General features: G+C 36.8%; 1 long non-coding RNA gene across 2 annotated transcripts; it reads left to right on the top strand.

The window, feature by feature from the left end:
* Positions 1-24,867: 24,867 nt before the first annotated feature.
* On the top strand, positions 24,868-26,363 carry LOC138129158 (uncharacterized). Of its 2 annotated transcripts, none has more exons than XR_011159123.1 (2): positions 24,868-25,486; positions 25,545-26,363. It is a non-coding gene; the product is annotated as an uncharacterized lncRNA (long non-coding RNA). The 2 variants fall into 2 exon arrangements; XR_011159122.1 differs by having other exon boundaries at positions 24,868-25,491.
* Positions 26,364-26,566: the final 203 nt, after the last annotated feature.

The raw sequence follows: 26,566 nt of genomic DNA, 5'->3' as shown, positions 1-26,566 counted from the left end.
CCAATTGTGGCCACAGCCTTTTTTGTATGTTTTTGACAACATTTTTTGGAATTAGTTATTGATTTATACTTTTGGGATAATATAATGAATAAAGACAAACAAAAAATGTCGTAGTTTGTGGGGACATTTTTCAAAATACCCCCGTAGTAGCCAAAGTGTTAAAGATCAGAAACGACTCAAGACACATATTGAAAAATTCCATCAAGAGCAAATAAATGACGTTAGTAATAATGGATTCGCACCAACAAATTCTATTAGTGAAAAATTAATGGCGTATAAACAAAAAATTCATACTATAAGAAGAATTCCGAAGGGAGCAAGATATTCCTCAGCTGATAAACTGTCTTCTGTCATCAATTATTGCGTCAAAATGAACTCAGCTGTTGCATGGGAAAATTTGCTTCTTTTTTCTTACAAAGCATTTAATATCAACGAATCTAATACCAACAACTTAACCTCTAAAATCAAGCTTAACATTTCAAATTTTAATAACCCACCTTCAACAAATTCAAAATCAAGAAAAAATATTTCTAAATCATTATCAACTAGGATCGAAGCAAAAGTCAACGATTTTGACATCAAAGGAGCAATCAAACTATTAAGCTCTGAAGATTCATTGGCCTCATTTGATGATACTGTATTTCAAGCTTTGAAAAAGAAACACCCAAAACCTTCCCGTCATCTTTCGTATCCTGATCCTTCTGAAAGTAATAATCATAATCTGTCTTTAAACGAGTCAGAAGTTTTAAAAGGCATCAATTCGTTTCAAAACGGCTCAGCACCTGGAATCGACGGAATGCGACCACAGTTCTTAAAGGACATGATTTCCTTCTCCGCTGGAGAAGCTGGTAAAAGAGCTTTGACTTCATTAACTAGCCTTTACAATTTTATCCTCGCTGCTAAGATTCCTGAAGAAATTCAGCCAATCTTTTATGGTGCATCTCTTTGTGCATTATCAAAGAAAGATGGAGGTATCAGACCTATAGCTATTGATTGTGCTTTGAGAAGACTAGTTGCTCGCATAGTTTGTGTTAACCAGAGCAATCAAATTCAATCATACTTAGCTCCTCACCAACTTGGTGTTGCTACAAAAAGAGGCTGCGAAGCAGCAATACATTCAGTTCGTACATTTATCAACATTCCTGAAAATAGAGATAACATTTTACTTAAAATCGATTTTGAAAATGCACTTAATTCTATCGAGAGAGATAGTATGCTTATCCCAATTAAAAATAATTTTCCTCTTATATATCCGTTTCTATACCAAAGTTATCGGTTCCCTTCTTTGCTTTTTTTTGGTAATAAAACAATATCATCAGAGGTTGGTGTTCAGCAAGGTGATCCTTGTGGTCCAATGTCTTTTAGTATTACAGTTAAACGTTTGGTCAATAATTTACTTTCGAAACTAAACATTTGGTATCTAAATGATGCCACTCTTTCAGATTCGCCCGAAACTGTCTTAAACGATTTTCATACTATCATTAAAATGGCTGCTGAAATTGGTCTTAAGGTGAATACAAGCACATGTGAAATTTTCTTTTGTTCTCAACGTATCGACTCAAGTATTGTTAGTAAATTCGAAAAAATATGTCCAGGTATTCGTATAACTTCAAAAGATGACCTTCAATTATTAGGAGCTCCAATTTTTGAAGAAGCTCATGTCCATCATTTCAAAATCAAACAACATAAATTGAATCTTCTTATTTCTCGACTCGAACAAATTAATCCACATGTGGCTTATTTTCTTTTAAAAAATTGCTTTTCATTCCAAAAATGTCATATTTTCTGCGTACTTGTGCTTTTTGGAAATTCTCTTCTTTACTAGAAGATATGGACTCTTTACTCAAAGAAAGTCTTGAATCTATTTTAAACATTTGTCTAAATACCAAACAATGGTTACAAGCAACTCTCCCTATTTCTTTTGGTGGATTGGGTATTCGTAGAATTTCTGATATTTGTCTTCCGGCTTTCCTTAGTTCTTCTCATGGTGTTCAATATCTTATGTCTTCTTTACTCCCCTTTATGGATATTAAGATTCAAGTACACTATTATGAGGAAGCTTTGAATAAGTGGCTATCAGTAAATAACGAAACTCCATCTAGTTTAAAAACTCAGAAATCCTGGGATTTGATAAATATAAAAAGAATCATTGAGAGTGAACTTCAATTTGACTCAGATTTTGACAAAGCACGTTTTAAAGCGATCCAACAACGTGAATCAGGTGCTTGGTTACATGCATTTCCATCTAAGAACATCGGTACTTGTTTAGACAAGCAAGATTTTCAAACTTCTGTTGGCCTTAGACTGGGTTGCCGTCTTTTTGAAAACCATATTTGTAGTCGTTGTTCTATGCCAAACGAAACTGGTTTTCACGGTCTTAGCTGCGTTAAAAGCTTGGGAAGAATTCCAAGACACAATGAACTTAATTCTATTATTCAACGAGCCTTATCATCCGCTCATTTTCATTGCACCCTTGAACCCAATGGTTTATCTCGTGATGATGGCAAGAGACCAGACGGAGCAACCCTTATTCCGTGGTCAAAGGGTCAACGTCTTATATGGGACGTTACTTGTGTTGGTACCCTAGCGTCATCATACTTAAACCATACATCAATGTGTTCTGGAGCCGCAGCAGAAATTGCATGTGTTAAAAAACACAATAAATATAAATCTTTAAAATCTGCTAACTTCATCTTCAAAGCTCTTGCTTTCGAAACTTTAGGTCCTTGGTGCAAAGAAGCAAGTTCCTTTATTGATAACGTCGGTTCAAAATTAATAGCTGAAAGCGGTGATTTGAAGGCGAAATATTTCCTTCGCCAACGTATTTCTTTGGCTATCCAACGAGGAAACGCAGCCAGCATTCGTGGTGCCCTACCCGAGACTACCCCACTGGAAGAGATTTATTTTTTATAGTTATATTTATGTATGTATATATTTATTAAAATCAAATCATGCAAGTCGACAAATAAAGTTTATTTTCAAAATAAATGTTTATTTTTTTGTGTTTCCATGGCTAGAAGAATATCTTTAGTAATTCATGGCCTGTTACGAATAAAGTTCTACTTATTCCTAATGATTTGTAATTGAATTTTATTTATTTCTTATGTTAGAATAATATTTAAATATACAGGGTGTGCTATATTTTTTAACTCAGAAAAACATAATGAATCTAACTGTACCAAAAAAATTATATGTTGCTATTTAAAAAATTTAAGTTGACCCTTGACCCTTGTAAGATAGGGTTGCTAGGGGCAACATTTCATATTCAGTTTATAGTACTTTTTGAACCCTTTAATTTGATGTACCGCTCGTTGACATCGGATTTCAAATAAGAAAGATATAAGCTGGGGCGTTTTTTTGTGATCACTCTGTATTTGTGTGTGACAAGTCAATTCCTCATTTCTAAAATAATAATTTGTTCTGTTCCTCTCTTGATATACCGCTTCGTTACAAAAATATATGTACTTCGTTGACCATTCTCTGCTAACAGGTTATGGGTCCAGAAACCCGTGAATAAAAAAATCGCGACTCGGGAGTTGTGTGATCTTGTTGTGTCGGAACTGTGTCGGAACTTTGTCGAAAATGTGTGCTGCAGGTGTTTCACACATGGATTTACCGTCCAAAGACAATTATGACACTTGGAAAATGCAGCTGGAAGCTCTTCTTATCAAGAACGACGCATGGGAGTACGCAAACGGAGTATGTGTAAAACCCACAGCCACAGATACAAGCCAAACGGAAATAGCAGCCTGGATTAAGGGCGACAATAAAGCCAAATCAGAAACATCCTGAGTTTCAAAAATATTGGCACTTCCATAGAAAGGCGGTTCATTCAAAAAGCATTTTGACAGACAATTAATTGTGCAATAAATTTCAGTAATTGAAAAAATAAACATGCCACACAAATGTTGCGTACCCAATTGCAAATCAAATTATGCTTCAAGCAAGTCTTCCTACGTTAGCGTTTTCAAATTCCCATCAAAGAAGATTAGAATGCAAGAATGGATGAGGATTTTGGAAATAGAAAACTGGCGCGTGAGGTCTTTGTTGCTTGTTCCATTAGGTCTAAAATCCATTTTAAATTATAAACCTGTATTGGTGGTAGGGTCCATACACCCGAGTGGATAGCTTTTTCAGTTCTTATTTTAATTTCCCCCCACCACCCGGCGGCACGGCAGTTTTGCTGGAGTACATACACTATTACGGATATTACTATTAAGTACCTAATGGTGCAGTGCTAATCAACATAATTACCGGCGTCTCGCCTCCACATTTTGACTTTGTTGTGTTTTTATATCGAGCGACAAAATAATTTGTAATCGAGTTATCCATGTTTTTGAATCCATATGTCGTTACTTGAACTACACGTTTGACCTACTTTACAAACGTAAAATAAAACGTCAGTTGAAAGCCAAAATTGTGGCAAGTTTAAAATAAGATTTTATTGTCAAAAAATACGTGAACGTTCAAGAAAAATACGTTTATTTTATTCAATAATTGTTACAATAAAATGTTCTCCATGTTGTTCCAAGCACAAATGAACTCTTCATCTAACCCCACGAATAACATTTCGCAACATACATACATACATACCTGGATTTTTATTAATTTCGTTAACTTTTTCAGTAATTCTGAGCTTTAATTCTTGTAAATCGTGAACGGGTGTTTGATAAATTGAATTTTTTAAATGGTCTGCAGGTGTAAGATCACATGACCACGGAGGCCAGAGATTTTCTGTAGATATTCCGACTAATAGGTCTGTTATCAAAAAACTCCCGCAACATGGCTATTGTGGTCCTAGCTTAATGCGCGGTGGGCCCATCCAAATCATTGGTTGATATCTAACTGCAGTTAGGTTAAGTACCTGAAGAATGATTAAAAACATTATAAAGTTAATAATTATTAAAGTTTATCCTGCTGTTCAAATTTTTTCCACCTGCTGTTACTGCATTACTTAGATATCTTGCTCATCATTACGACGAAGATTTTTTTAATTTTCAAGACAAAAGTGCAACAATTAAATTCATGGGAAATATGAATAAATTGTTCCCAAATTTCCGAAATTTATTAATGATATTCAGATAACTTTAGCAGAAGCAAATATGAAAGGTTTTAAAAAGAAACAGCTGAAGTTCTATTATTTACTGTAAGAAGAACATATCTTTGCGTGAAATATTTAATCTACGATTGAAGACGTGTATACATGGTCGTTTCATTTTGAGAAAAAAAGTGTTCCTAGAAAGCGAACTATGAACGACCATGACCAGCTCCATTAAACCTATGATTATGGCCATCCCAATTTCCCTAAATTAACGACATTTCAAAGAATGCCGTGGAGTGTGGTCAACTAACCCCCTCTATCTAATTTCACAAAAACAACAATTAATCGCTAACTTTCAAAAATTTGTGAAGCTACCATTTTCACTTACTTTTGAGTTTAAAATGATCAAAAAGAAGTGTTTTGTTTGTGGAAACTTTAATAAACCATTATTCGAGATTCCGAGTAATCTGCAAATTCGTACCAAATGGTTTGAAGTGTTGGATGGAGTTATTGGTAACTTAAAGCAAAAACATGTTGCCCAAAAATGATGAATTACGTAAACGTTTTCCATAATATTGTATTAGTGCATATTTCTGCAGTTTTCCAGATTTTTTTTTTGTTCATTTATTGAAACTTGCAAGTCTACATTGTGCAGATAGAGGGACATCAGAAAATATCCGCTTGCTTTAAAACTATAAGATTTCTTGGTAGAGCGTAATGCCAGAGAAATAAGACCATAAATTTAACAATGGAATGAACAGATCTCCTGTTTCTAAAACTTCCTGCTAACGATGTCGACCCTCTCTTTCGAAGAATTTTAATCGCTCTACGTGAATTTGCATTTTGCAACATTCAATCACAAACGGTCTGCTAGTCCTAGTCGTAACGAAAAGTGCCGAAGGGAGAAAGGAAGAAGGAGAGGTGGGAACACAAATGAAAGAAAGCAGACGGCGCCGGAGGAAACAGAAATCACAGCGGAAAAGGTGGATAGAATGATAAGGAACTTGAAAAAGAGAAAGGCACCGGGGTGGGACGGGGTGCAAAATGAAGCGTGGATGTATGGGACTGAAAGAATGGTAGAGAGAATGGTTGAACTGATGAATGGGGTATGGAGAGGAGAGGGATTCCCGGTGGACTGGAGAGAAGGCGTAATCTGCCCAATTTTAAAAAAAGGCGAGGAAAACAGAGCGGGAAACTACCGAGGAATAACTCTCGTTGTATGCGTCTGTTTTGAGCGTAAGGATGAAGAGAGAGATCGAGGAAAAGGGAGTGTTGCCGGATAGTCAGGCAGGGTTCAGAAAGGGAAGGGGTATTGTGGACAATGTATACATCCTGGACCATTTAACAAGGAACGAATTGAGGAAGAAAGGGGGGAGGATGTGCATTGTTCGTAGACTTCAGGGCGGCGTTCGACAAGGAGAAAGTTTGGAGCCTGGCGTTTGCGGACGACATGGTGAGTGTGGCAAAGAGTGAGGGAGAGATGAAAGAAATGATGAGGAACCTGGAAAAGTATGTGAGGAAGAAAAAGCTGGAAGTGAATGTTGAGAAGACGAAAATGATGGTGTTCAACAAGAGAAAGAGGAAGAATGAGGAGAGCGAGTGGAAGTGGGAAGAAAGCAAGATAGAAAGAGTGAGCGAGTTTAAGTACTTGGGCTACACCTTCAACGAGAGAGCCACAGACAAGGCACAAGTGAGAGAGGTAGTGAGGACGGCGAACAAGGTAGTTGGATGTGTGTGGGGAGTAGGAGAGAGAATGTGGGGAGGCGAGTTCGGGAGGAGAATGATGATGTTCGAGAGCATGGTGGAGAGCGTGCTGATGTACAGAGCAGAGATATGGGGATGGAAGGAACAGGAGGAGGTGGAGAGAGTACAAGAGAAATATTTGAGATGGGTGCTAGGAGTGGACAGAGAAACACCAGGGTACATAGTGAGCGAAGAGTGCAAGAGGAGCAAGCTGAGAGTGAAAGCGGGAAAGACAGCGGCAAAGTTCGAGGACAGAATGGGCGGAAAGAAAGAGTGCAGGATACTGACTGAGTGCTATAGAGGAAAGAAAAAGAACGCGGATGAGAAGGAGAGAGAGAAGTACTGCAGGATGAACGGGTATGCCAGTGAGGAAGTGGAAAGAGTGAGAGCGGAAGGAAGATGGATGTGTGCGGAGCTGAGCGAGAGGAACAGAGATACGGACAAGCAAGAGAGAAGGGAGAGAATCAGAGAATCGAGGTACAACAGGGAGTATGACAGGTGCGTGACAGAGGATGTTCCGGTGTATCTGGGGAAAGAGAGCGTGAAAGAAAGGAAAATGATGGCGAGATTTAGATGGGGGAACGAGGAGAGAGAGAACAGGTACGGGATGGAGGAAGAGGAAAGAATGTGCAGGATGTGCCGTGAGGAGAGAGAGACGATCGAGCACATGTGGAGAGGATGCGGCGAAATGAGAGAGAGGGAGGAAAAGGAACGGAGAGAAATACTGAGCGAAGACGGAAGAGAGATAGGATGGATGAAAGAGGTATGGAAGGGGAGGGAAAGGATAGAGAAGGAAAGGGGTGGGGAATAGAAAGAAAAAATGTTATGTTAACTTTAAAAATTTTGGAATTGTAAGTTTTCTTTAGAAATTGTGTATAGGTATAGGAATCCTTTAAAGCCCGCAGGGCAAAATAAAGTTATTGATTGAATATTCAGAAAATACTAAATTCGAATTAAAACAATTTGAGGTTATGTCTGATATTTTGAAGCAATTGAAGTTCGTTTTTTTAAGCTATTGACAGAACACCTTACCTAAAGTCCATTCATTTTGTATTGAACTTTTCAAGGTCAAATAATTTAAATTTTGGCATTGTAATTATGTTTTGTAAATAGTGACATGCATATAACCAACATAATGTGATTTAGCAATGCTCAATTCAACGTTTACGGTCTTTACCTGCATGTCACTATTTACAAAACATAATTACAAAGCCAAAAAATAAAATTATTTGACCTTGAAAAGTTCAATACAAAATGGATGGACTTTATTATATGTATGTTTCTTATTTTACACTTTTACTATTTTTATTATTTTGCTACCGCATGCAGTTAACACTTGCAGTTAATTTATTTACTTATAAATTTTGACATGGACATAACCAATAACAGAAAAAAAGACGTTTGTCATTCGTTGTCCTTGACCTTTAGTTCAAATAATCGTCACTTGAAGTCTCTACTGTACCTACGATTTTTTTAAATGTCAAGAACAATTTTTCTTACGGAGAAATCATCGAGTGGGACAGCCATAATAAGCGCTTAGCGTTTTGACACAGTTGGCCATGGAACGACCGTAAAGTGGCGACATCTGTTGGACCCTTTCATAATAATTTTTTAAATTTGAAATAATTGTCAAATTGAACGGCAGATTTTGGAAGTAGATATTTTCTTACCCTTCTGTACTCAGTGTTCAACTATAATATTTATTGTTCAGTTTTTGATTGTCGTGTTTTGTTTCGTTGTGTTTAGTTTGTTATTAGTTCCTTATTAATTTATTAGTTTTTTAATATGGGGAAACGGAAGTGTTTTCTACGTGGCAATGCCAATACACCTTTTTTTTTTTAATTCCATCTGATTTTCACATTAGGAATAAATGGTTGCAATTACTTGAAAAATGTTATGGTAAGTATAGTAACAAAACAAAGTAACAACACAATGAACACAGAATATTAATTTCCAGTAATACATTCACATTGACAAACAAATTAACAGTCAAACAAAATACGACAATATCTAACCATGACCTAACCAAGAAAATAAATTTGACAAGTTGAAATTGACATAGATCGTAGATTGGTTAAAATTAAATTCGCACGATGTCGCTACTTTACGGGAAATTTCAATTGTTTCATCGGAATTTTTCTCTTATGGAGAAATTGCAAAATGAAACGGCCATATACTCGTAGGTACAAGTTTAGTGTAGAGTCCGCACACTTTAAGGAGAAGACGTTGAGTCATCCAAATCTGTCCGTGAAGTTTTGTCCAGTGGCGTATCACTTGCGTTCAGAAATGGGGGCATACTTTTTTATTTGAATGATTGCGATACCGCTTTTATCAATACAAACCTCGATCAAATAACGAAATAAAAATTATTTAGTATTGAAAAGAACTGATTTTAATGCAATAGAAAACAACCCTGAAATCAGATAGTCATTTTACTATAATGGTTATCGTTACCTAGGTGACTGTGTCCGACTTGATGCGATAGAATTTTATTTTTAAATTTTTAAAAAGCGATTTCAGAAAAAATGTAATACATTACGCAACATGAAAGTGTCTATGCGTGACACGGAGGCTTGAAGAAGTACTCGGACGCTTCGCAGCCTCATATTCTTCAACATGCCTCCTCGTCTGCAAAGTATCACTTTCATGCCTCGTAATGTAATATACAGTCAACCTCGCTTAAAACGACCCCGGTTATAGGGACCCATCGCATATAACGAACTAAATTTTAAGTCCCGTCATTTTATCCTATATTTCAATGTAAAAGTTCATCGGTTATATCGAACTCGGATATAACGAACCATCGGGTACAACGAACCGACAAAATCGAAATTAGTGTAAATTTTCCTCGGTTATAACGAACTTTGCATTTGCATTGCCCTAGACTAGCCTGGTAATTCCCATGTTTTACTTGCGACCGCGCGTTTTATAATCTTTGATATTATGTTACCGATAAAACGTCGCCACTCGCCTGTTTTCTTAAGACACAACACAGTAGAGATCTGCATTCAGCACAGAAGTTTATTATAAGTGAGTGCTTATCATGGCCAAGTCTTCGAGAAAATCGTTCGTGAGTGGATTCGCAGAGAAACCGATAAAGAGCATGAAACTAAACAAATAGAAAATTTATTTTTGTTTAAAAACTAAATATGAACGACTACATAAATGTGGACAATTCAGTCCTCACAACAGAAGATTTGGATGATCAGGACATAATTGCGTCCGTGATAGATGAAACTAGAGCTGAAAGTGATCAGGACGAAGTTACTGAGGATGACCAAGAACTACCAACATTGCAGCCTGTTTCTTTTCAAGAAGCCGTTAAAAGTTTAAGCAATATCTATTTCTTTTTACAATCAAGATGTGCCCCGGACGCAATTTTTCACAATTTGAATCAAGTTGAAACATACATGGATAATTTATACATAAAAAACCCTGTAATTCAGACAAAAATTACGAATTTTTTCAAATAAAATTATAGTTATGCATATCCATTAGATTAGACAATAAATGCGTTATAAAAGTTTTTGTATGTATTTATTTTGTTATTATCGTTTATTGCGAACTTCGGATATAACGAACCGATTTTGTCGGTCCCTTGAGGTTCGCTATAACCGAGGTTGACTGTACTATTATTTTACAAACAACTTTACCCGTATCAGTCTTATAACAATAACTCTTTGGACCTGTTGATACCCAGTCAGCAATCCATATGTCCTTACTTAATTCATCGGCCCAATCTCCCAATAGACATCCTGTTTTAACAGTGTTTTTACCATCATCTACAGGTGTCGCAAAAATTGTGTACTAACAGTGCACTACGGTGTAGAACAGATTAACGTAAACGTCAGAAAGAAAAATGTGAAAAAAATTGTATTGGACTTATTTGCTGATTTGGAGATCTTTGAAAGTGGCACTTAACAGGTCAATTATTTCGAAATATGTGTATTAAATTGTTATGACAGCTACCTCTAATCGTACATATTATCACAAAGTACAAGATCACTCCCTACCAATATCTAATCCTGCATAATAGAGAATTTTGAAGCTTTGGATATCGAAAAAATTATTTTAAATCCACTACATTATAACATTGCAAGGTAATGATGTACGAGTATATCTTTGTTTACATTACATTACCGTTAATAATAATAATAATAATAATAATAACATAATTGTTTTTTTTGTCTGAAACAGTTTTTCCATATTTTTTTCATGTACCGAGTGACTATAAATGATTGAAGGAAAATAGTGGATTGGCAACACTGATGCAGTTGGTAGTGCAAGTCTTCTCGTGCATCATCTGTCAATCATTCCTATTTAGGTTAGGTTAAGTCACGAAGTACATTGTCGATTTAGATTTTTTTGACGTTTGTTTCAATTTTAAAAATTGCGTGTGTCATGCCAACGATGTTGCCAACTAAAGATTTTAAATGTGTTACCAACATAACAAAATAATTTTCAATCATTTATAGTCACTCGGTACATTTAAACATTGTCGATAAGGTAGTAAGTGGTTAGTTCGCCAATGTTGGGACACCTGTGTATATACAATGCTATCTCTATCATAATATACTACACTTTCTCCTAATATGTCTAACATTTCGTACAATCTTAGTCTTGCATTTGCTGTTGTAAAAGCAGCTATGAATATATTGGTATTGAAATCTTTTTCTACATAGCAATCTTTATACAGGGTGTCCCAGAAAAAGTGTAGGAGCCGAGGATTGCAGATTCTTCTGCGAAGTATAATGGCGTATTTGAAAGAAAATAATTTCGATCTCAAATATAATTTAAATGATTAACATTTTAAATTGGCCAATCGTGAGGGATTTTCTAATTAATTTCTTAGGTATAAGTTACGTTGCCAAGTTAAATGCAAAAATTGAAAGTTTGGGTTTCTTTGAAAAAATATCTGTCAACTAGTCAAGGGTCAGTGTCACATAAATTGTCACGAGAAACGTCACTTGTATTTGTCCGTTATTATTTAGAGTGTTTTTTCCATTCTCGTGGTCTAAATAGTGTTGGTGAAAATGTTTGCTCCTGATGAATACCTTGAAATGGTAATTATGTACGGCGAATGCAATGGAAATGCCAATGAGGCAACGAGGCAGTATGCCATACGATTTCCCCAACGGAATCACCCTTCGTCAAATGCATTTCTGCGTTTGATCGCACGTGCTGGAACAACTGGGTCTCTAATGCCGCAAAAAAAGGTCTTGTTGGCGTGCCACGTACAGCAAGAACACCTGAAGCGGAAGAAATGGTGCTAGATGCTTTTTTACAAGAACCCACAACCACTATTCGCACGATTTCGAGACTTTATGGCGTATCCAAAAGTTTAGTTCAAAGGGTACCGAAGGAAAACCATCAACACCCATATCATTATACACAGGTACAACACTTGCAACCACAAGATTATCCTGCAAGAGTGGAATTTTGCCAGTGGTTATTGCGTCAACATGCTGACAACCCAAACTTTTTAGACAGAGTAATTTTTACTGACGAATCATGTTTTACGCGCAATGGAGTTTTCAACAGTCGTAACTATCATGTGTGGGCTGGGGAAAACCCTAATGCTACGAGGCCAAGGGCTGTTGAACATAGGTTTAGCATAAATTTATGGGCTGGCATCTTAGGAGATCGTATAGTAAGGATAAGTTGTAAGAATGTCATTTACATTATGGTAAAATCAATTGATTTCTAGATAGGACCTGTGGAACTGCCACGTATACTTAATGCGGAAAATTATGCTGAATTACTATTACATAATTTGGAAGATCTGCTAGATAATGTCCCCCTTCAGCATTTGCCACAGTGGTTCCAACACGATGGTGCTCCGGCACATTTTGCAAGAAATGTGAGAGATATTTTACATCACATGTACCCCAATCAATGGATAGGACGAGTAGGCCCTATTCATTGGCCAGCGAGATCTCCGGACTTGATTGATTTCTTTTTATGGGGTCATATGCAAAATTACATTTATTCCGAGCCAATCGCAACTTTAGAAGAACTTGACGGGAAGATAGTAGAGGCTATAGCCACGATTACACCAGAAATGTTACAAAATAGAAGAAGGAGTTTAATTTGAAGAGCCAATCTTTGTATAGAAATGCATGGTGGTCATTTTGAACAACTCCTTTAACGTTTATTTATTGTTCTGTTGGTTTTATTTTATTTGTTTTCAGTTCTCGTTTTTTGATTTATTCGAGCTATTAATAAAAAGTTCTTGGTTGCTTATGTTAAAAAATATTGTTAGGTTATTTGCCCAAAAGACACTAAATTCGTCCTCATTGCTTAAACATTTTCCACATAACATTGTTACAATTAGAGTTATTGTGATGTAACTTCGGAAGCTCAGTATGTATATGTTCAATGGATGTTTTCTAATACTAATCTTCTCATTGTTATTTTTATTGGGGGGCATAACCTTACCAAACTGGGAAAACTATACCATCGTGTCATTAAGACATAATACCTACACTATAGGTACTACATTGAAAGGGCCATTAGGTCTAAGAAAGAACCCAAATAGTTTCATAAGATTCTTCTCCAAGATGTAAACCTACTTAATCACCCTCTTTCGTTTCAATTTTCAATAGTTATTAAAGCCATTTTGCGGAAGTTGTGTCCAAACTTTCCAACATATTGCATTACTTTTAAATGTGTTGCTTGAACAATTTGCATACTTCGTAGCCACTCGTAGCATACACGCTTTCCTTTTAGAGACGGAATTTTGAATTGAAATTGACTTGTCAAATGTCATGAATGACGTTACTAATTTACAGTAGACCAGATGAATATTCATGGCTTTGCATCACCCTATTCTTCTTCTGTTTCCTAGCGATCAAAAAATAGGTAGCAGCAAGGTATGACCGAGGCTTTTATAATTGGTCAGTTTCATGCCTTTATAACTCAAACGTTTTTGGACCCTCAACATTTTTTCTTTCAATATTAGTATTAGCTAACGTAGCAGAAAATGTGGTTAACAGCTCCTACACTTTTTCTGGGACACCCTGTATTTGAATCAATTTGTAACATATTTTCATTTAATTCATTTATACAGGGTATCCCAGACCTGGCTCCCCAGAGAAAAAAAAGGAGCCTTAGGGCGAATATACGTATTAACGTGTATTTTGAAGAAAAAACGTCCTATCTCAAATGATAACCGAGAAAAGACATTCTGAAGTTGACCAATCAGAGTTGAGCACCATTAAGGTGGAAGAATCGCAATTTTGAGTTGCCTAGGTTTCCTTTTCATCCGTAAACCTCTATAATTCTGTCCATTAGATTTGGTCTACTACATTTTATTAGAATGATTATTTACGTCAGTTTGACATTTGTTAAATAATTTCGCTGCGATATTTAATTCAAGTGTATCATTTAACATGTATTCTTCCTCTGAGTATTTAGATACGATTCTAACTTTTGCACGATGTGGGAACAATGCACGTGAAGCAGTAAGGTTGTACCGTGAACAATTTCCGCAAAGACAAAGTCATCCGGATCATAAAACAATCCTGAAATTAATCGCTCGGAGTCGAAAAACGGGTCAGATGCAGCCAGTTCGAAGAAATGTAAGGACTGTCGAACACGAGGAAGCCGTATTGAATGTCTTTGAGGAAGACGGCACCTGGTGTATTCGAACAGTTTCTCGTGAAATCGGTTTATCCAAGAGTTCGGTGCAGAGAGTTCTAGCTGATAATACCACTATATACGAATACAACATCCTCTGCCAGAGGATTATCCAATTAGGCGAGAATTTTGTCTATGGTTAATAAACCCAAACGATGCTGATCCACACTTCTTGTCACGGATACTGTTTTCTGATGAGTCGCTATTTTGCCGGGAAGGTTGTTCCAATTATCACAACCTTCATATCTGGGCAGAGGAAAATCCAAGAGAATTGTTTCCCAGAGGTTTTCAACATATGTTTTTTATTAATTTGTGGACTGGGCTATTGGGCGATCGTTTGGCAAGTACCTATAAGTGTGGTGGATCCTTCCATTTGTTAAAATTCCGGATCTCCCGCTCTAGATTGGACCGTGGACCGGAGCTACCTGATTTACTTGAAATTGTACCTCTTGTTTATCGCATAAATGACTGGTTCCAACATGATGCTGCTGCACCACATTTTAGCAGAAACGTTCGGGAAATTTTGGATAACCAATATCCACAGCGCTGGATCGGTCGAGGAGGACCGCATCATTGGCCTGCCAGATCTGAATCTGAATCATTTGAAATCTATCATTTATCGGCGGTCCATAAATTCAGAGGCTTATCTGAGAGTTCGAATTCAGGAGGTTTTTGTTTCAGTTACTGAAGAAATGATAACTAACGCTACTACAAGAAGTTTGTTACGTAGAGCACAATTGTGCATACAAATGAATGGTGGTCATTTCGAACATTTGTTTTAACATTATTACCTATTTAAATAAATGGTTCTTTTTAGAATCGCAATTTTTATTGTTTAATTTCGAAGTTATTATCTTTTGCAATTGTCAAGTCTTGATGTTGATGACAGATAAACGTCAACGAATTTTTATATCGGAAAACGTCAAAATTCCAGTTGCCCAAACATTTTGTTGATTTGTGCGATATCAGAGATTTTTTATTGTTGTTTAGCAACCGATCGGATTTTTTAGTAATACCTGAGGACGAGCTTCCGGGATTGGTGAAATTATAGTATTTTACATTACAAGCCAGGTAAAATGGTTTTTACTGGCGAATGGAGGATATAACTGACGAGTCGAAAACGAGTCAGTTACCTCCTTGAGCCAGTGAAACCAGTTACCTGGCGTGTCTTGTATAATATTTTATTTGTTACTAAATTGTAAACAACCAAATAAAATTAAAAATGATCAAATTCTGTTTTCTTCCAAATTATTGCTCAAAACTCAGAAACCTTAGAAGTACAATTACTATGACAACGCGCCGTTTGTTCAAATTGTTTATTTCCGTCAAGATTTTTTCTCAAATGAACGTGCCAGAAGAAATCAAAAAGGAAGCTATAAACGTGGCTTCCAGTTTACTGCCAGCGAAGTCTTTAGCAAGATATGAACGAGAATATGAAGAATTTAAAAATTGGTAGAAAAACAATAACGTAATTGGTGTAACGGAAGACGTTCTTTTGGTGTATCTTCACCAACTATCAGACAAATTTAGCCCCAATTCTTTGTGGTCGAAATGGTCCATGTTAAAAAGCTGCCTGGAAATTAAAGAAAATGCTGAAGTTCGCAGGTTTGTTTTCCTATTACAGACGTTGTCAAAAAAGTGATATTTTAACTTGACATTTGTAGATTTCATAAGGTAATTGCTTTTCTCAAGAGAAAAAATGAGCGTTACGTGCCGAAGAAGGCAAGGGTTTTAACAAAAGAGCAAGTGGAAAAATTTCTTGTTGAAGCTCCTGATGACTATTGGTTGTTATATAAAATGATTACAATTTTTGGAATTTTTGGTGCTTGCCGGTGTGACGAGCTTCTCTCGTTGACGGTGAAGGACGTAGAAGATGTTGAGAAATATATTATCGTCACTTTACGGAATACAAAGAATTTAACAAGGAGATTTACGATCACAGATGAGGGCTGCAGTTTAGCGGAAATTCGAATTGTACATTTAATTTTAATTTGTATGAAACAAAGAAATAAAAATGTTCAAATGTTAAAAACGCTACCATCCTTTCCAAATTTCAAATTTCTCTACTAACTTGTTAAATTCATAACTGGTCTGCTGTCAATTTAACGCTACTAGCCAGTTAAAATGACTTTTCAACGTCAAGTGACAGTTCGAATAAATGACGTTTACAATTTAGTAACAAATAAAAAACTTTATAACTTGTTAATTTGAGCTAGCAGAAAATTTATTTTAGTCAATTTAGAGTCTCTTTTGTTGTCGGCACATGCCTATTTTCTCTGGGGAGCCAGTTCTGGGACACCTGTATGTATATTATTAAGTCTGTCGTCTAATAAAATTTCATAAAATCTCTTAATATCTGTAACATATTCTGTTTTGCCCATATTTTGTCTCTGACCAAATTTACCCCATAGGAATTATGTCTGAAAAATCTGAGTCGGATGATTCTTATTATTCAGCTTTTGTTTCTATTATTTTAAATTTAGGTTTTTTTGAAAACTCTGTAAAATAATCATCTTCGAATGCAAAAGGGTTCATTGCAGAAGGTTGCTCACCAATTTTTTGTAATAATTCTGCCTTCTTCATTTTTGAGTAACCTTTGATATTCTTTTCTTTGGCAATTTTTCTTAGTTCTTTTATTGATTTACTACGTTCATGAGCACTTCGTCCGAATTTATTCTGAACCGACTCGGTGTTTGACATGGATTCCTCTAATAATACTTTTAATGTTGGCGATCCAATTTCGTTGAAAAGTATATTTAAATTCTCATTGACTGTCAGACGTACCTTGCTAGGAAGGCGTCCATTGAAAAAATTAAGGCATTAACGGCAGTGAAACGATCAGCGCAGAATGTAAAATATATACCGGCGCCGACTCCTACAGTCAACCCCTGGAAAACGAATATTGCAAGTTTAAGATCCGCTGGGGAAGTTATGGATCAAACCACCTCTCCCGGCACATCCACCATTAATACCTTCATCAACCAAGGGACGCTGGATAACCGGAGAAAATTTCTTCAAATTCGTGAGGAACTCGAAAAATCAATCAATTTAGACAGTTTGTTAAAAACTTTAAAATCAATAAATGAAAGAATTGCCAAAAAGAGCTCACAGGATGAAAAGTTGAGTGCGTTTATGACAATACCTTGAATTATATAAAATCAATTATCAAAGCTTTCTTATTTTAAATCGTAAATAATATTTCAAAATTACGTATATTAAGGGCACTGCCCACCAATTCCACATTCCCCAATCCTTTTCCTGTTATTCCCCATTCCTTGTACACAGTGTGTCCCGGATAGGTGAAATGACTCTTGTACTCGTAAAAGATAAAAAATTCTCGATTTAAAATTTCATTTTCTGGGATTCAGCCCTGCTTGGTTAAAGACTAATTTCTAACATAATTTTAGTTTTGAAAAATCAAGTATGCCTTTGAAAATTTCAAAAAAACCTATTTTCCTGTATAGTCAAGTGCCTTTTATGTGACAAATACGACAATGACAGGCTACAGTATAGACGGATGTAGAAATAGAACCGAAGATGGTATAATTTTCAAATTTATCCCGAAAAGCGTGTTTGGACAAAGCATACGAATAAAATGCCACCGAAGAATGGAAGAATATGTGAAGACCATTTTTCAGAAGATCCGTGGAAAATTTATGGAAGTTCTCATTAAATTCAAAAATAGAAGAAAAAATGTGTGCTGCTTTACCGGAAAATTTAAACCAACTTAAAGAAAATTTTGATCATGTCCATCTCCAAAAAAAAAAAAAATCAGAATTTAAAGAAGAGATTGATGATTTTTAAAGTAAATAACAAAAAATTAAGTAATGCCCTCTACTTACAAAAACGTCAAAATAGAGAACTAAAAGAAAAATTGGAAGATGTTTTTACAGAAGATCAACTTCAGGCAATTAGAACAAAAAAAAATCAGAAAATGTTCAGACGAAACTTTAACCAAATCACTGAAACTTAAATTTGCATGTGGAACCAGTGGATATACCATATTGAGCTTCTCGCACATTAAATGATCATTTACAAAATTTACAGTTTAAGTCGGGAGTTTTAGATAGTGTTATAAATTTTCTGAAAATTAAGATACTAATGCCGGTTTGCACCACATATCAGTTTAATAAAATATTAACTAATGTAGTATTAAATTTAATAAATACCTAAATAATTATATTATTGCACCATCACAAAATGAACGAGTATTAAATAATACATACGGGGTGATCAAGAAGGACTGTTTAAGTTGGTAACACTGGATCGTATTTTAAATCGTATAACAGGAGTAACTTCCGGTTGTTGGTGGCTTGTCGTTGTTAATGCTATACCTATATCAGATATTTGTCAAATAAACCAACAAAACATATCCAGTTGCAGTGTTATAAATAACCGAATTAAAAAATTTTCTCAATTGTATTGCCAACTTAAACAGTCCTTCTTGATCACCCGGTATTTTAGTAAATGATTTTTTAATTCGAAAAGGTGCCTAGTGACATTTTTCTTGCGTCATATATTTACAATTTGGGTGGTATATTTCAAATTTCGACAATGGAAGTATTAAAAAAACGAAAACGTGGGGCAAATTTTTCCCCTTTTGAAAAAAGCACTCTTTTAAACTTGGTGCATAAATATAAAAATATTGTTTCCAACAATAAAACCGATGCAGTTGCAGTTGAAGAAAAGGAAAAATGTTGGAAGAGAATTACAGAAGAATTCAATTTTGAATCCCCTAATGGTATTTTACCATTAGGGGATTCAAAATTGAATTCTTCTCAAGACTCAAGAAACTCTTCGAAAACTTTTCCTTAACGTAGTCCAAACTACAAGAAAAATTGCGGTTGTCGAAAGACGAGAACATTATAAAACAGGAGGAACTAAATAAATTTAAACATGTTTGTTTCGTTAATCGAAATCTTCTATAGAATGTAAATTCATCCATATCGTGAAAATGAGCAGATCTAACATAGCGCAAACGAGGAAATCCGATATCGATAATTTCTAATAGAGTGACTTTTTTTTAAGACTGGCCATAGGGTTTTCCATGCTAACTTTTGTTCTGATGAAAATATTCAAACCATTTTTGGAACAAAGTTGCAAGATTTTTCAAACTATCGGATAGATTACAATTTAATCTCTCGTTTCACTCGCATTTTAAAATGGCCCACGCGTGCCATAAAAGGCCCAATATTTTATATTTTAGCGCGCCGAAAGCGTCCAAAAGTGGAGATCGTCACGTGCTGGTTGAGCCGACAATGGCGCTACTCTGGCGGCCGTTCGACGTACTATTATTTCGGCGCCCTAAAAATATTTTTTTCACAACTTTTTCGACAGTTTGGGATATTGAATTGTAATCTATCCGATAGTTTAAAAAATCTTCCAACTTTGTTCCAAAAATGGTTTGAATATTTTAATCGGAACAAAAGTTAACAGGGGGTTGAAAAATTAGCATGTAAAACCCTATGGCCAGTCTTAAAAAAACTCACTGTATAGCTAAATCATATACTAGCGTCCTCAAATAATAAATTCATTGTGGATAAATTAGATTTACGTAATTATTATACTGTCATATACGTCAACTTATATTTTAATACTACACTGACCACCAAAATTAACGCATCACTTGTACTTTTATGGTTTTTTTGAAAAGTTTTACTTTAAAGCAAAAAATTGTTATACACACTGAAAATAGAGGAAAAACATAGATCATTCTACAAGAGTAATTAAAATTTCCAGCCACTGTGTACAAAAATGAGCAAAAATATCGTTTTTGCTCAATTTTTAAATTTACTCGAAAATAATTTTTTAGTAACAGTTGAAAACTTGAATCAGTATTGACATCAATCTTCATTTACTTTTAACATGAGCGATGTTAGGAACAACTTCGCATTTAAAAAGTCCGTGCAAGTGCTTTTGTTAGCTCAGAATTAAGAGAGTCGGGGGACTATTGCATATCACTTTGGTATGAACCAATCTACCGTACTTAAAGTTCTAAGAAGACATCGGGAGACTGGACGGCATACAAGGAGGCGGGGACAAGGCCGAAAATGGATCACATTACCTCACCAGGACCAATACTTAAGGTTAATAAGCATTAGAGAAGGGTTTCTCACTGCCCTCCGACTTCAAGATCGCATGTTAGACAACATGCACTCCGCCTGGGTGAAAATACTGTTAGAAAATGACTAAAGGAAGATCAGATACATCCGAGAAGGCCAGCTACTGTATCCAAGTTAACTGCAGCTCTTCGGAGGGCCCGTTTAAACTTTGCATTAGAACATGTCAATTGGGTCGAACAAGATTGGCGCAGAGTTTTGGCCTTCGATGAATCCAAGTTCTGTCTATACAAGTCTGACCGACAGGTAATAGTGTATAGACGACCTGGTGAGTGATATGCGCAGAGTAATTTCGTTACTAAAGAGAGTTTTGGGGGAGGGTCAATAATGGTATGGATAGGAATATCTTTAGACGTTGTGACAGAATTTGTGGTTTTAGATGGAGGCAATTTAAATGCACATCGATATAGCACGAACATCTGGGAACCTGTTGTTGTACCTTATGCCCCCCTCGTAGGGCAAGACTTCATTTATATGCACGATAATAGTCGGCCACATTATTGCAAGGGTAATTTCCGACTAATTTAGGACTATTGAAATATCAGTTATGAAGTGGCCAGCACGTAACCCTGACCTCAACTCAATGGAACACTTATGAGATAATATGGAAAAAATTGTTACAGGCAATGTAAGGACGTCCAAATCAATTCAGTCAGCTAACAAGAGCACTTCTGAATATTTGGCAAAATATAGGCTAAAATCATAAGAGAAGCTTCATTTTTAACTTGCCACTACGTTATTGAACTAAAATTAAAGCTAGAAGGGACAATACAAGATTTCAGGAAAATAATATTTAAATTTCGATGGTTTTTTCGATTTCTCATTTTTACTCGTGATGTTACCTTTTCGAATTTTTGTATTTTTTTTACATTTATGTGTTGTTTTTTGTAAGAAAATGTGTTGAAAATATTTCCCAGGGTTCAGCTGTTATTGTTGTTAACATATTTTTTTAAATATTTCAAAACTTGCTTTTTTAATAAAAAAAATCAAAGTGATGCGTTAATTTTGGAGTCCAGTGTAATTTAAATAGCCAAATTTGGCTATTTAAATTTAATATTAATTAAATTGTTTTTAAGGTGCGGTGCAACGTAAAATGAAATTTTAAACAATGTTAAAAATTAATAACCTTTTAAGTAATATTAAATAGTGTGGTGCAACTGGGCATTAGAGACATTCAATAATGATTTTATCTTCAAGCGGTCGAAAATCGCGCTTTTGTGTATCTCCATAGAGACGGTTTATTAATCAATTACACGAAATATTTAATAAATAAATTATCCCCATTAAGATAAAGCCTCTAAAAAAGCGAAATAACGAAATTATTATCTAATATTTAACCGATTCGACTGTGCTTAAAGACGAGCCGCCCCAGATCCGCCCGCTGTGTAGTTCAGGATACTAAAAATTACAAATCGCGATCATTCACCATTTTGGGAAAGTTTTACGTGGAAATTTGCAGAAAGTACATCGGATAGAATGAATATCATTGTAGACTTTACTAATATTATCGAAACTTCAAGTACCAATAACAAGGGAAGTAGAAATTACTAGTGGCTTAAAATTTGAAGATTGTAACTGCAGGAAAAGAAAATAAATAAGTGAGTTTATGTTTGACTTTTTTTTTGTGATCCGCTTGAAGATAAAAGAGTAGAAGGTCTTTTTGTGCCTCGCCCAGTTGTCGGCATCAACTGCGTTTCGGCCTTCAATCTCTGGGCTAGGCACAAAAAGATTCACTTCTACTCTTAATGATATAATATACTATTGTTAAAGATTGCATGTTAGTTTTGGATGAAATGGATATAAAGCCTGTGCGTTCAAACCGGAACATATGTTGGCAATATTACTTTCCCTCAACATAAAGGTGTGGCCAGTAAAGCTTTGCTAATTATGCTGGGAGGAATTTCAAGCAAATAGCCGCATTCTACTACACGGCAGACAGCACCAATGGAATGATTCTAGGAGATACACTATCAGAAATTTTTCAGAAAACCAGTGCAATAGTGTTAACTATTCATTCGGTTACTTTTGACATGGGGGCTGCAAATCAAGCGATGTGGAGAAAATGTGGAATAATGGCTGGAAAACATTGTGCGATTAAAAATGTTATTATAAGTTTGATGGACGAAATATCTACTTCTTAGCAGATGAGCCACATTTATTGTGTAACGAAGTTACTAAGAAACGCTCCCGGTGGCGGAAAAATTCCGTTCTTTCTCCGAGCCGGTGCAGAAAATTAGTGCGGAGCCAACTGCCTTAACCGCGTCGACCGAATCCGCCCCGGAACCCGTGTTTCTTCCGGCCGACAGCACCCGGACTCCGCGCTGAGCCGAGCTCCCCCACCGCCTCAGCTGCGAGTCGCCGGCCGCGCGCGGTCCCACCATGGCGCGGCCGAGGCAACAAAAGGACCGCGCCGAGCCTGCAGAGCTCATTCCGATTCCGATCCTATTTTCTAGTCCCGCTCCAGAACCGACTCCGACTCCGCTTCCGACCTAGCTGACTTCCCGCTTTCTCCTTTTTCTTCCTGGCCCGTTCCCTCCCATTGCGAGGGAACCCCGGCTTTCCCGCTTTCTCCTTTTCTTCCTGGCCCGTTCCCTTCCATTGCGAGGGAACCCCGGCTTTCCCGCTTTCTCCTTTTCTTCCTGGCCCGTTCCCTCCCATTGCGAGGGAACCCCGGCTTTCCCGCTTTCTCCATTTCTTCCTGGCCCGTTTCCTCCCATTGCGAGGGAACCCCGGCTTTCCCGCTTTCTCCTTTTCTTCCTGGCCCGTTCCCTCCCATTGCGAGGGAACCCCGGCCTTCCCGCTTTCTCCTTTTTCCTGGCCCGTTCCCTCCCATTGCGAGGGAACCCCGGCCTTCCCGCTTTCTCCTTTTCTTCCTGGCCCGTTCCTTCCCGCTGTGAGGGAACCCCGGCCATCCCACTTTCCTTTCACCCTTCTGTCTTTCGCCCCGAACAGGAAGAGCCAGCAGAGTCCAGGTCCGACCGGAACGACAGTAAGTACAAGCCGCGCTCTCCTCCGACACCCGCCCGGAACACTCCTCCAGGTCACGGACACCGTCCCCGAAAGGTTCCGGCGCCCCCAGGTACCAACACCCCTTTTCGTACATAGTGTAAACGGTGCACACGAGTTCCCGTCAGCATAATATTTTATACCTGGGCTTGGACATAGGCCTTTTAATCCTGCACACGAATTCCCGTCAAGGCAAAAATGCACCACAAATTCTAGACTCGAATTCCCGTCAGAAAAAAATCTTGGTTATTGAAAGCACTGTTACGAAAGTAAGATTCAATGATGAATCTTCTATGTTCTGAAGTAAAAACCATTTTTGCGTTAAAATTTGGTTAATAGTGACAGTTGTTTGATGTTTATTAGCTGACTTAGCACAGATACGAAAAATCTGACACTGTCAAAGTTACAGCCGCCCCTTATCTAAGTATACCATTGTTGATCACAAGGTATTTGTAACTTTTTTAAATTAATTTTTTTTTTGGTCCACGTAATGGTAAACAACAATGGTACCTGGCAACGGCTAGAGAGGTAGGTAAGTAAGGGATTGAAGCGCTCTTTTACACTTGACGGGAACTCGAGTTATGGATTATATCAGTTGATAATTACCTGACGGGAATTCTTGCATTACTTTATGACAAGAAATAAGTCAGACGGGAATTCGAGTGCGCCCAGTGTAAATAAAGGCCCGCCTGTTGCGACACCTGCTTGTTTTGCTACCCCTTTTCCGCGCCCTAACAGCCGACCCCCGGACACCGTACGCTCCGCGAAGTTACCGCGGCCGTGTGGCGTCCCACCACAGCCGCAAAAAGGGACTGGCGCTCGAGGCATACCGCGACCGAACCGAACGGCGTCAAATCCCGTGACGTCACTACCGTAAGTGATCGTCACAATTGAAAAACATTAAGAATTGTTTCGTGCAGAACAAAAGTATATATTTTGTAGAAAAATACAAAATACCAAGCAGTCTTGTGAAAATTGAGCATATAAAAACATTTTGTGATGAAGAAGAAACTGTGGATTTAAAAACATGGAACATTTCAACAAAATGAAAGTTTCCCATGCATTAAATGTGATAAATTGGGACGTTAACTGTGGGGTGCGATTAGCTGCCGAAGATAAATCATTTTTAACAACAGCATTTTTTTTATATGAAATGGTTTCCAAGTGGTTTAAACTGATAAGTTCCCGGACGACGATATTGGTAAATTTTCGCCCAATCGTGTTGTTATAGCTAGTTACAATTGTTGTTGACACAATTTGAAAATTGAACGTAACAACCAAGTCATTAATGACATTAATGTCTTCAAAATATTCCTGTCAAAAATAGTTATTTGTATAGCAAGGCTGCGAAATCCTACTTTGACGAACCGAGAGAAAAATTGTCGTCAAGGCCGCTTTGCGGCCGAGACAAGACAATCTCGAGGTCGTCAAAGGATTTCGTAGCCAAGGTGTACACAACATTTTGTGTGCAACCCGAAAATTTGTAATTATAAAATGAACAAGTAAAATTTCCTTCACTGTCAATAAAAATAAAGTCGGCCTACATGTCGCCATGTCGCTATGGAAACGACATAAATAAAACAATTCATTTTGAGAAAAATTGGAAAAATGTCGCAAAAAAATTACAACGTTTTTGTTCCGTCTACTTCCCCAGATTGTGCAGTGTCCAATTTAATACCAGAAAAGTCCAAACGGCAGTACGATAAGTGTTACAATGACTTTAAAGAGCAGTGTAATAAAAATAATGTGAAAACGGTGTCGGAGAATGTTGTTTTGGCTTATTTAATGGAAAAATCAAAAACTGTGAAAAGTTCAACTTTATGGAGTACATATTCAATGTTGAAGCTCACGCTGAACATACGGGATGGCATTGGTGTTACGAAGTTTCTGAAATTGGTACCTTTTTTGAAAAAGTCAGTTGGTTATCAGGTGAAAAAGTGTAAGGTATTGACACGAGACCAGATCAATTTGCTGTATAATCTGCCCTTTTTTTTTAGGTCATTTTAATCATGGGAATATTAGGAGCCATGCGAAGAGACGATGACGAACTAACCAAAATGTCTATCGATGACATCAAGGATGAACATTCTGTATTAATAGTGGCCGTTCCTGACACAAAAACTGACATAAAACGAACTTTTACTGTCACCAATCCAGAATTTGTAAGATTATACCGCAAATATGCAGCTCTTGTTCCGTGTACTCATCCAGAGTTAAAAAAAGATTATAAATTGTGCAGTGTCGCATTTGAAACCTGAAAAATCGAAACAGCAATATAAAAAATGTTACAGTGACTTTGAGACTGATGTAACAAGAAGAATGTGAAAACCCTGTCGCATAATGTTGCATTGGCTTACCTATTTACTGGAATTTATTTATTGTGGCGGGTAAACGTTAAATTCTGTTATAAGTTTTAGGTTATTTTAATCGTGGAAATATCAGATGCCGTGCGAAGAGACAAATAAACCAAAATGTCTGTTGATGCCATTCAGGATTCAGGATATGTTACTACTTACTAGATATTTCCCTTTTTGACCGGTGGAAAATTAACCTAATTCATACGTGTCTGTTCTAGATCGATCTTTTTTACCGACTCGTCAATACGTCAATCATCGAATCATCAGGCGACCACTCCATTTGAAATTGGCGGGAACTTCAAACCGGATGAAAATTCTGTACTAATAGCGGCCGTTCCTGACACAAAAACTGGCATAAATCAAACTTTAACTGTACCCAATCCAGATTTTGTAAGATCACACCGCAAATACAGAGATAGATATGTTGTAATTGTGATAATAAATAAATATTGAAATGACTTTTACTTTTACGGCCGTCGTCAAGGCAACGGCTGCGAAATTCAATTTCGCGGCCTGCTCTAGGCACGCGAAGTGCTTATTTCGCGTACGGTTGCACACAAAATTACTTCGAAGCCATTTTTTTTTTTCGTATAAGCGATTGTGCGAAAAACGTTATGGGATATACGGTCAGTACTCAGAATAAGTAAATTACAAGATAAAAT

Source organism: Tenebrio molitor, chromosome 4 (genome assembly GCF_963966145.1).
Source record: "Tenebrio molitor chromosome 4, icTenMoli1.1, whole genome shotgun sequence".
Lineage (NCBI taxonomy): Eukaryota > Metazoa > Arthropoda > Insecta > Coleoptera > Tenebrionidae > Tenebrio > Tenebrio molitor.
This window is presented reverse-complemented; position numbering and strand designations above follow the sequence as displayed.